Raw genomic sequence first — 10,970 nt, forward strand, 5'->3', positions numbered from 1 at the left:
TCTTCCCCGGGGCACATGGTCCTGCTCCTCCTCAGTGACCGGGGGTCAGCTGTGGGCTGGGTCACTGTGCAGCAGGCCACAGCAGGTCGCAGCTGCTGGTGGGGTCAGCCGGGCACTCTTACCGGTTTCTGCTTTTGTTTTTCATCTTTGCCTCTTCCAGCTCTGGAAATAAGGGCTCACTTCACATTCCGCCGGGAGGGAAGAGAGAGAGAGAGAGAGCCGTGGCTGGGAGGCAGGAGGACCCCAGGGCCCGGGAGACGAGGCTTCAGTTCCTCTGACTCGACGCCCTCCATGCGGATGGAGAGAAGAGAAGGGGTGAACTCGCCTGCGGGGCTCCACACCCTTGCAGGGGGCTTCCTGTGCATGCTGGGGGAGCATGACCCCACCCCCCAGCTCGTTTGCTGCCCCGAGGGGCTTGCGCACAAGGAGGGGGCTCCGGGGCAACTGTGCTGTTTGCTTGTTTCTTAATCGCTGGTGTTCATGCTGATCCTTCTGCGTTTGGTGGTGATTTTTCGTGTTCTGTCTCCCGTTTCCCCTGTAGGTTCCTGAAACTCAATCTGGCCCATCTGCCACCACACACTTTCCTTGTCTAGAGGCTGGTGGCCACCTGGTTGCCAAGGAGCCTGGGGCCACGCCTCACCCGGAGAGGCTGAGTTCGCCTTTGGATCTTTCCAGAATCCTTTCTGTGCGCACACTGGAGCCCCACCTCCGCTGGTCACGTGGCAAGTATGTATTTGGATAAAGCCGGTGGGTTCTGACAACACCCGTAAATTCCTCAAAGAAAATGCTGGGCACGGAGGGACGTGGTGTAGTCTGGGGTGACAAGGGGGGATCGGCTACGGTCTTGATGGGTCACTGCTGAGGAACGCCCCAGGGCCAGTGGTGGCCCCGAAAGTTTATTTCTCTCCACATAACCCTATGCTCTGCCTTCGTGAACACCTGCCTCCCAGGATGTGTGAGGGGAAGGGCAGGAGGTGTCTGTGCAGCGGCTCTCAAGGGGCTAGTCCTAAAAGCATCGCACTCACATTCCAGAATGCAAAGGAGCCCGGGACCACGGTCTAATTATGTGCAGGAGAAGGAATAGGCCCAATACGGATCAGAAGATGTGGGCGTAAAGTCTGGCTCAGCCCCATCTCTTCACGTCTCCAGTCTTATTTCTTGGGCTGCCGAGTGTGGAGGACGGGGCGGGAGAGCATAGGGCCCCTGCTGGCTCCTATGGCCACAAGCACGTATTCTCGCGGGTTAGAACTGCTAATTTTCCATGCCCGGATGAGACTCCCCACTCCAGCTTGGCTCTCAGGCTGAGCCCGAATGTGCCGAGGCAGGTGAGGACCATTTCAGAAGAGCGACTTGTCCCTACTGGTGAAGCTTCTGGAAAGGGCTGTTTGTCCGATTGTCTGAGCAGCACCTGGGGACTTGCGTGCTCTCTTACAGCCCTCGGGGTGACCAGGGCGGTGTCAGCAGAGCATATGCAGGGGGGAAGCCTGAGCAAAGGTGGTGAATGGGTGAGGGACACCTGCCCGCCATCACCTTCAGCCCCTTACAAACTGGCTGGTGTTTGCAGGGACCAGTTGGTCATGTGACAGTGGTGTCCCCCGATGTCCTCTGCTCACCAGCACTAGAAGGACCAGCAGGCACTCTCTCCAATGTGAATATGATTCTTCGGTTCAGGTTTATACAAGACACATACTGCTTTCTTTTCCCAACATATAATATATTTTCAGTGTAGAAATGGCTTATAAGCATATGTAAGGACAAGGAAGAAAAACCAGTTATTACAATCCAACCCCCTGATTTTCTGTGTGCATGTATAGATGACTGCTTTTGTACAGGACGTAGCTCCCTTTATAGTTTAAGTGACAAAAATAATAGCACAAATGGTAGAGGTGTAGAAGGGAACATTCATGAATTTTAATCATCTCCCTCCAGCTCGGTTTTATTTAAAATTTTTTTTTAACATTTATTTATTTTTGAGAGACAGAGAGAGACAGAGCATGAGCAGGGGAGGGGGAGAGAGAGAGAGAGAGAGAGAGACAGAATCCAAAGCAGTCTCCAGGCTCTGAGCTGTTTGTCAGCACAGAGCCCGACGCGGGGCTCAAACTCACGAACTGTGAGACCATGACCTGAGCTGAAGTCGGACGCTCAACCGACTGAGCCACCCAGGCGCCGCTCTCCAGCTCTGTTTTAAATGGCTGAGAGTGCAAAGGCAACAGGTTGCTGGGAACCTCCCCTACGTTTTCTCTTCTTACCCCAGAGAAAGTGTTTCTACCTCTCCACACACTTTGGACATAGACTGGGGGAGAGACAGTCTTTTACTGCTTCACAAAAATTGAGGCATGTCATATATCTTGTTCTGAGATTTCTTTCCACCAAAAGCGCACCGTGAAACTTTCCAATTCAATGCCTCAGAGCTCTCCTTTCTCTTTCAGCTGGTCAGTCATCGGTCACAACACAGATGGTCATGATTCATTCAACCATCGTCCCGTCGGTGGTCGTTTGGGGGCTGACTGGATCTTCCTACTGACGGCATCAGTGTGGAGGCCAAGCCCACTCACATCCTGTAAGCAGCCGCTTGTGTTTCTAGAGAGCTGACTTAGAAGCAGGAGTACAGGGTCCGAGGAGTCTAGCACATCTCGCCCATTTGCATCCTGGGAAGTTGCAAGAACTGATCTTCCCGCTCATGGTGCACAAGCCGCTTTCCTCCCTTCCGACCAACAGAGGTGGTTACGCTCATTGAAAAGTTTTGCCAGTCTGACTGATGGAAGATGACCCCTCATTATTTTAACGGGAGCCTCCACGAAACTGGCAAGCTTCATCATTCTGCCACCTGATGATTGATGTCGTGAATGGATCGTTTTGCACAGCACCGGCCTGCGAATTTGCACACCTCTCTCCCTCGCCTGCTTTTTCCTACTAATTTGTCGGAGGCTGTGGGTTATACCGCCAATGTTTTCTCTCTTCAGTGTGTGAGAAGAAGTTTTCGGTCCGGCTTTTAAAAAAAACATTTTGCTTATTGCGTTTTTGGTGTTAGAATTATGAGAAGTTCAGACGATTTTGGTTATTTAAATTTATAAACATTTAAATTGAAAAGACTGTGAATTTGTTGCCCACGAGGTCGCAGGAAGGCCCTTTTACTGTTTATTTCTAAAACGTAGCTTGTCATGTCTGTTAGCTGCCCACCCAGCTGCCTGATTTCTTGGTGGCATCTGTGTGGCTGACACACGGAGAGTTGGCTCCCGAGGGGCGTGCAAGGGTGTGACCTCACTCCTTTTGAATTTTCTCTCTGCCGGATCCCGTCCCCGGGTGTGGCCACGCCTTTCCCCCTTCATTCTTCTAGGCTTTGCAGAAAGAAAAGAATTCAGGGAATGAGTTCCTGTTTGGAAAATTCATAGGCTTTTTTGGGGGGGGGGGAAGTGTTCTGCTTTTTTTTTTTTCTCGATAAGGGGAGAAAAGCCAGGATGGTTAATCCAGGTGGAATTAATTCTTCCAAATTTCTCTCTTGTTCGGCTGAAGTGTGGGCCTGGTGAGAACGAGCCTTGGCCCCTGCAGACTTCCTGCCACACGTGGCCGGGCTCCCGAGGGGTTTGCCGTGGCCTTCCCCCTGCAGTCTCCATGGGGCGGAACTTGTCCCCACGTCAGTGGCACCGCTCCCATCTGCGAAGGTGACTTTGTCAGGTTTTATCAGTGCTTTCCTTTTAGGGTAAAATGCTCAGACGTAGGAAACCTTCATTAGTCTCCACTATTTTCGGCTTGGGAAAGAAGGTGACATTGCTAACACACGGGCCCTTAGCGGTGACCCCACAAGGGGCAGCGTTCCCACAGACGGCCCCACGGCGGCCCCCACGTGTGGTGAGTGATAGCGCTTACGTCGGTCGCCATCGACTGCCCTGAACATCCATTATGTCACGGTTTCTTTATTTGCTCTTTTCCCCCCAAACTGTATTTCGTGTTAACCGTGGAAGAAGAAGTCAACGTAGGGTATCTAACGCAGGGCGCCCGGACTCCGCACCCCGGGGAGGAAGGTGAGGCCTCACCGGCCACCCCCAGCTGGCCGCACCCCCCCCAACCCTGCTGGCGTCCTCCGGTGCCTCGGTTTCTCCAAGGTGGCAGTTGCCCTGCCCGCAGGTCCTTCCCGTGGGGATGCTCCTCCCGTGTGTCTTGACGGCTGGCCTCTTCCCCGTGCATAGTGCTGCTTCTCAGAAGCCTTTCCTGATGGACGGTCTTGCAGAAAGCTGCGGGGTCAGCTCACAACCGTGACACCCGTGTGCCGGGTCCCTCCTGCCTCGTGGGCCAGCGTGCTCCCTGATCCTGGCGCCCGGCGCGCGGCCAACGCATCCTGCGGGACCGCAGGAGGTGCCTGCCTCCCAGGAGGGGGGGCTTCACGGGTGCCTCCGGGGAGGCGTCCACACCACCTGCATGTGGGTGGTGGGGGAGGCGGCCACGGAGGCCCCCAGTAGCTCACGTCCAGACTCTACACTGGAGTTCCACACCCAGCGTTCTGTCCCTTTGCAGACGTTTTTGTGGACCGGTCCTCCGGGACAGCTGACATGCGCAGAGTCCCCTCTCGAGAAATGCACCTGTCTTGGGGATGGTGGTGGCTTCTGGCAGCTGGGCTAACCAGGGCACGGCTGGAGAAGATTCCACCCGGGTCTTTGTAAGACGGAATTCGATTTCATTTCCAAGGCTTGGGATACGTGTGAACAGCAAGCTCAACACGTCTATGCATCAGAATAGGGTAAACAGGTATCAAAACAGGGCGGTCAGCCACATCCCAGAGGGCGTGCACCCCACACACCCTAGTGCTCACGCTCAGAAGCGTGCAGAGGTCAACAGTACAGGTCTTCAAGGATGCCTACGTATGTGACAGAAGTCAGAAAAGCAGAGCGAGGGCCCGATGTCAACAACGAACATTCGGGAAATAAAATGGAGAGAGAAGCGGCCAAGGGCAGGTGGCAGCGGGTTGACTGTGGGGGCCGCCCGCTGGCGGGAAACGCTCTGCCCGTCTTGCGGCGCAGGACCCCCGGCGCGACCGCCTGAGATCACAGAGTCAGGAAGCAGCGGGTCTGGGGTTGGTCTGGCTCCCAAGCTCACGGTTTCCTGTGGGCACCAGGGACCAGCCGTCAGTAGAGCCACTCTTAGAGATGAGCTCAGAGGGCATAGTGGATAGTGACAGGAGAGGAGGACAGAGGGGAGGGAGGGACAACATGGGACGGGAGCCGAGGAGAGGCAGCAGGGAGACCCCGGGGGTGCCGTCTCGGCGGAGTTGGTCTCATGGGATGGGGTTAATAGTGACACCCTAGGACCTCGCGACGCCTGAATCGTGACCCCCGGAAGCTGTAACCCCCCAGTGTGAAGGCTTTCCTGATGGACAGTCCTGGAGACTGGAGAGCCCACGTGCTGAAGAACAGAGAATCCCCACGTCAGAAAGAGCAGATCCATCGGGGATCGAAAAGACAGGATTAAGAGAACAGCATCCACTCTGGACCCTCAGCTCTTCCCCCACTCTGATTGCCCGGAGAAGGGCAGCCAGGCCCATCCAGCCTCCCCGGGGAGGAAGCCAGGCGTCCCCAGGTGCTGGCCTCGGGAAGCTTCTTGGCGGAGAGAAACACATTGCATCAGTCTGCAAGCCGCCCCCCGCCCCACCTGCCCCAATTCTACCCAGCACTCGAACGCCTCGGTCAGGACAGCCAGGATCACAGACGTACGTGGGAGAGAAAGGCTCTACAGCGAAGACGGACGCAAAGGGGCAAAACCAGAAAACAGAAACCGACGTGCGGGAGAAGAAATAACAATACCAAGAGAAACAGAAACGATAACCAAGGGGCTAAAAAGAACAGAAAAATAAGAGTTAATATCACAGAGACTGAAGAAGGCATGGCACCCATGGACAAAGATTCCATGGACAGAGATTTACTGACATTGGTCAAGAAGGAAGGTGGAATGTAGATATTTTCAGACATGAAAGCAAGACCTATCTGCTTATCCATCCGTCCATCCTTCCGTCCATCCGTCCATCTGTCCATCCACTCATTATCTACCGTTCAATCTGTTCATTCATCCATTATCTACCCATATCTATCAATTAATCTATCATCTATCTATCTATCTATCTATCTCTTTTCCCCTGAACTCTTTCTTTGAAGACCACTGGATAATTAATTTTAATAAAATAAGGACGAAAATTAGATAAGATGGAAATCTGGGAAAAGAGGCCCGGCAGAGGGGAGAGAAGAGAAAGGAAAAAGAGCTTTTTGAAGGCTTGGGAAAGTTTGGAGGTATTTAACAGGTGTGTTGCACCTTTCAGAAATGCTACTAAGAGGGGCCCGAGGCACTGAGCAAATAAGAACACAGAGCGGTTTGTAACTTCCGGGAGAGCCCGTCAAGGCTGTGTGAGAATGGGGACTGTCCGTCCATGCAGCGGGGAACAACGTGTACCCCGTGCGGCTAAGGCACCCTGCGGCCCGCTGGGAGGGTAGGAGGCAGGGGGCGGGGCGATGGGAGAGACGGACTCTCTCCTTCTTCAACAGAAGGTCGATACGATACTCTAAAATGTTGACTGATCAAGAGATAGCAGGATGGTGTGTTCCACAAATATACAGAAATAAATGTCAGAAGGAAATCTTCATAGAGATTGAAAACGTGTTCCTCTAGGAAGTAGGGAATGTTTGGGCACGGAGCCCAGTGCTTTTTAAATATGAGCTACTTAGACCTCTCTGATTTCACTGTGTGGACGTACTTGGCTAGAAATAGAAACCTAACGCTATAGCAGAAGGGCGCGTAGAGGAATGCATACACACAGCTCCCAGAGGCCTAAAAACCGGGAAAGGTCTGCCGACAGGATTCGTGTTGCCTTTTTACTAAGGGGCCTGGCCAGTGGGGTTTACACTTCTGCCGTGGGAGCCGGGAGGAAGCCCTTCTTGTCCTCGGGGCCATGCAGCCTGTGACCCTGTCTCTGAAATGCTTCTGTGATGGGATGCTTACAGCGCTAAGACTCGCCCTGCTTATCCCTGTGGTGAGGACAGACTCCTCCTGCGCGGGGCGGGCGTCTAGAAGGCCCTGGGAGCCCCGTCAGCGGAGGGAAGGAAACGTCAGTCCCCTGTCGTTTGGATAAAGCTGCCACTGTCGACCCAGGTACTTAACTGGTCGTGCACAGTGGGCTTTTACCAGTTGACAGCCTCACACCCGCCCCCCCATGTCCCCATCTGCTGCTCCAAACCCCATCCTACACTCGCTGCTCCGGCCCGTGGGGTGGCTCACCTCCAGTCCTCTCTCGGTATCCTCAGTCGTGATCTCCTCTCACCGTCCTCCCCATGGGGGGAGACACAATGTGGGTCGTCGGGAGGGACCCCAGCCCACCAACTGCCCCCTCCCAAACTTGTCTTCGGAAGTAGGGTGACTGGTGACACACAGAGGAGTCATTTGGGGGCAATAGAGCACACGGAACATGAAGGTCAGTGCTGGTGGGTCAGAGACGAGACCGGAGGCGCGGGCCCAGGAGGGGGGTCACGCAGGGCGAGGGCAGAGTTTGTGGCTGACCGGGGGAGGGGCCAGGAAGGGGTCCCGACCCCCCTGATACCAGCAATGAGTTCATTGCATGTGGTTTGTGTTCTGGCCCCTTCGGGGACCGGGACCCCTGGATCCTGGCCACTTCTCGCTCTCAGACATGACCAACAAGACTGTCCTGTTCTTATCTGGGAGACAGCAGCATGTGACCGGGGGGCAGAGGAAGTGGTGGGGCCTTAGAATGACTTTGAATAAAGTGACATTTAGACGCTTGTGTAAACACCACGTCATATCAAATGAAGTGAAAGCCCAAACCTTTGGAACCCTCAACTTTCTTTTTTTAAATCCAAGCCTATTTTGAGGTATTAATACTGCAAAACATTTTCTATTTTTCATATTTGTAAATTTTATTTATGTATTTTGAGAGAAAGAGAGAGCACAAGCAGGGCAGGCACAGAGAAAGGGAGCGAGAGAGTGAGAGCGAGAGCGAGAGAGAGAGAGAGAGAGAGAATCCCAAGCAGGCTCCACACTATTAGCAAACCCTGAGATCATGACCCGAGGTGAAATCGAGTCGGATGCTCAGCCGACTGAGCGACCCAGGCGTCCCCAGCAAAACATTTTTTGAAGAACGCAGGAGACCAGGGAGGCTGGCTGCCCCAGCAAGTTGAAGCAGGTGCACAGGGCATGGGGTCCCAGGAGCAGAGCTGGCAGAAGGTGGGGGCAGGACTCCAGACACACAGTCCAGGAGCTTTGGGGGTGGACAGTGTTGTGGGCAGCTCTGTGCCCACACTCCTGCCTGGGACCTTTGTCTTGGGTGAAGTGAAGACATCTCCGTGCCAACGCTAGTCAGCAGCCTTTGAGCAGAGACTTGGCGACCTCCAAGTACGGGCTTCAGGACCTCCAGACCAAGCAGAGCCAAAGAGCAGGGAGGCACCTCTGCAAAGAGCCTGAGGTTTGGGGAGCCCGCTCTCAGAGTGAGTGGAACAGAGTGAGCGTGGAAACTGTGGAGTACGGCCACCATGGAGGGCAGTTTCCAGATCATCCAAATGACCCCAGATGTCCCCTCCTGCTCCCTCCAGTGACAGGTGGGAGTCTTTATCAACAGTTGTGCAATCTACAAAGCCGAGCCCCATGCATATTGTGACAAAAGGTGCTCAGAGACCTGGCGGTGACACGGGGAGGGGGGAACCGTGCAGGAAGGGTGCTCAGGGAGCTGGGGGAAGATCGGGGAAACGGAGAGTCAGGACATCACCAATCTGCCCTCTCACACACTGGCCTAGGCGGCCACGGCAGAGCTCACAGGAGCCATGGGCATGTCTGCGACGGGGGCTGGCAGGCAGGAGGCTCCGGCTTCCTCCATGCAGCTGCCCTGGTTGGACAGTGGCTGCCTGTGGGCGCCTGTGGTCTTCTGCACAACAGAAGAAGGGAAGGACCGTCGGCATCTGTCCACCCGAGACGCACGCTGTCTCCGGCTCCCCAGACTCAGGCCAGCGTCTGCTGGTGGCCAGCTCGATCCCCAGACCGTACGGGCAAGGGCAGTGGGGGACACCAGACTGGAGCTTGACGGAGCTGAGCGTGGAGAAATGCGGCCTCAGGGCACTCAGGACGTGGGCGGGGCCCGTACGCACCTTCCTTCACGGCCACGGTCTTCCCCCCAACACCACCAACCCACACTGGAGTCCCACGGCAGGTCCCGCTTGAATACACGGCAGAGGCTAAGTTTGAGTTCGAGCTTCTTGGCCTTTGTCCTCGATCCCTGTCCCGTGTCACCTGTCATTCCTGATTGTCCAGTTGGGCCGTCCCTCGAGAGAGTGACGTGAAGGTGCCAGGCGCTCTTCTCCCCTGGGTGTCCTCCTCCGCCAGAGAGCACCCACTCCGTGTAGACGCTTCTGGGGAGGCTGACGTTACAGTGACTGTTGCACCACGGGGTCACCAGAGCGGGACTCAGAGGCTCTGAAAAATGTCCTCCAAAGGCAAACTCCACCAGAAGAGAAAGATACCCCCGTGCCAGGTCCTGACCAGTGGGGACGTTTCCCAACCTTATTCACTCGCGGGTGAGGGTCCCAGCAGGGCGGGGCTAGCTGCGGAACGTGGGTCTGCGAGGCTGGGGCAGGGCGGGGGTCCTTGTGGCTGGGGAGGCGGCCGGGCAGAGGAGTAGGGATTACTGTACCCTTACGGTTAGGGCGATCCCTTACACTGGCGAGGTCCACGGGCGAGCTGTGATCACCAGCAAAGCCTCCGAGATCGTGGTCTACAAAAGCGAAGGTTCGAGACGTCCGGGTGACCAATGCCAGCGGGGGTCAAGCAGAGCAGGGGAGGGGAAGGCGGGAGGGTTGCCTCAGCACCGACGTCCCTGCCCAGACTTCCCGTGGTCCGTGACTCCTGCGTGCCCCCCTCTGAGACACACACGCGATCTTGGAGCTCCGTGACGAGCTTGCAATGCTTACTTGACTCATGGCGATGTTACTTCATTTGCCAAGATCGTGAGCGGTTTTCTGTCATCCTCGGGGGAGAAAAGAGCCGGGTGGGGGCCTGGGGGCAGGTGACGCCACCTCCGGCCACAAGCCCTGGTTCCCGGAGTGGAGAAAACTTGACGCCGGAGGAAGGGGATGGGGCCAGCCATCCCCGCCTGGTCACACACGTGCAGCCGGGGAAATGCTTGCCGTTCTCCCCCCCTGCTTCCTGTCCCTGCACTCACCGCCCCGTGACTTCGCCTTCCTGCCCGTGTCTGCGACGCTGCTGAACGCGAAGGGCGCTCGAGGATGCCGGGCGGCCGGTCACCTTTGGAAGTCACGACACAGACCTGGTGTCACGTGTCTCCAGCCAGGGTTCCTCTGCATCTTGGGAGCCAGCAGCGATTCTGAGACCGCTTCTATTTCGGTCCCTCTCTAAGGCCCTGGCTTTACGGAGGTGTGTGTTGTGTGGCCTTCCGTACACAGAGGCCCGAGGGATAGGGTCCGGTTGGGCAGGCTCTGCAGGTCCGGCCGTAGCGGGGCCCTGACCTACTGTGATGCCTTGTGGCGGTTCATTCATTCGTTCACCTACTCAGTTAAAGTTTCTTGCGTGGCTGATGTACATCAGGGGCGTTCCTGGGGGAAAAGCCTGGTCCCTGCCCTCACAGCGTCAGGGCCGCTGGCCGGTGAGCCCGGCAGGTGTAACCCCGCAGAATGAGCACGGGGCTGAGGCGGGTGGGGTGGAGAGCAAGCCGGGGAGGGCGTGGGTGGGCTGCAGGGAACAGAAGGAAGGGGGTCTATGCCGGGCAGAGGGGTGGCCTCTCGGAGGTCCACGGTGAGGGCCGCGGAGCCCTGTGTGGCTGAACAGCAAGTATGAGGGGGTGTCTGGGGGAGGAGGTGCCGGGAAAGACACAGAGGCCGTCACGACCGGCCACGTAAAGCCAGTGAGGCTCCAGCTAAGGGCCGAGGGAGCCACTGAGGTGTTTAATGCTCTACTCATCTGGGAAGATTCTA

At 56.1% G+C, this 10,970-nt stretch overlaps 1 long non-coding RNA gene across 1 annotated transcript; it reads right to left on the bottom strand.

Moving 5' to 3' along the window:
- Positions 1-7,884: 7,884 nt before the first annotated feature.
- On the bottom strand, positions 7,885-10,310 carry LOC147574666 (uncharacterized). Its single transcript, XR_015243389.1, has 2 exons — positions 9,951-10,310; positions 7,885-9,754 (listed from the first exon to the last, which is right to left on the bottom strand). It is a non-coding gene; the product is annotated as an uncharacterized LOC147574666 (long non-coding RNA).
- Between the last annotated feature and the right edge of the window lie 660 nt (positions 10,311-10,970).

Source organism: Puma concolor, chromosome D4 (genome assembly GCF_028749965.1).
Source record: "Puma concolor isolate L17-30 chromosome D4, mPumCon1.1.hap2, whole genome shotgun sequence".
In the NCBI taxonomy this organism is placed as follows: Eukaryota; Metazoa; Chordata; class Mammalia; order Carnivora; family Felidae; genus Puma; species Puma concolor.